Source organism: Limulus polyphemus, unplaced genomic scaffold (assembly GCF_000517525.1).
Source record: "Limulus polyphemus unplaced genomic scaffold, Limulus_polyphemus-2.1.2 Scaffold6601, whole genome shotgun sequence".
NCBI lineage: Eukaryota > Metazoa > Arthropoda > Merostomata > Xiphosura > Limulidae > Limulus > Limulus polyphemus.
Genome location: NW_013672211.1, coordinates 45,694 through 46,727, shown reverse-complemented (window position 1 = coordinate 46,727; position 1,034 = coordinate 45,694).

Here is a 1,034-nt window from a genome sequence, read left to right as displayed (position 1 = left end):
GATGGATTATTTCACCAAGTGGCCTGAGGCATATGCAATACCAAATCAGGAAGCTACAACTGTAGCTGCAGCTATTAGTGATTTCTTCTTTAGATTTGGCGTGCCATATGAACTGCATTCAGATCAAGGCCGTAACTTCGAATCATCTGTTTTCCAAGAATGCTGCAAGATGTTTGGCATCTGAAAGACCAGGACAATGCCACTTCACCCACAGTCTGGTGGGATGGTAGAAAAGTACAACTATACACTGGGACAGGAACTGGCAAAGTTTTGTAATAGCCGCCAAGATGACTGGGATGGCTTACTCTCTCCACTGTTGATGGCTTATAGGACAGCAGAGCATGAAGATACTTAATACACTCCAGCAAAGTTGATGTTTAGTCGGGAATTTCGGTTGCCAGTGGATCTGTTAACAAGACGCCCACCACATGAAGAGTTGCCTGAAAATGGGTCAGAGTTTATGAAAGTGTTATCTGAAAGGATGGATGATATTCACCATCAAGTGCGTTCAAACTTGAAAACGTCTGCTGATGAAGTTATCTTGTGATAAGAGATCTACTGAAGTCAGTTTTGTACCAGGAGACAAGGTGTGGTTGTATTATCCCAGGAAGACCAAAGGGAAGTCTCCTAAGTGGTCTTCTCAATGAGAAGGCCCATATGTTATAGTGGATAGTCTCTCAGACGTGACTTTCCAGATAAAATGTGGTCGGCCAGGTAAGCCAAAGGTGATGCATGCCAACAGGCTTTGGCGTTATCAATGTCCAGGACATTTCAGTTGGGATGAGGTGAACAATGGAAAAAATGATGCTGCTGAAGATGTGTCACCTGAAAAAGCCACTGTCTACTCGGTTTTGAGAAGGGAAACAGTGAAGCCCTTGATGAAGTTACTACCAATGATGTGACTGTTATCGATGATAGGACGTTTCCTGATGAAGCAGATGAACCCCACATGAAGCAGGACCAACGAGACGGAGACCAGTATGGAAGAAGATACATCCCGTAAAATTAAGAGACTTTGTTGAATTTAAATTTTG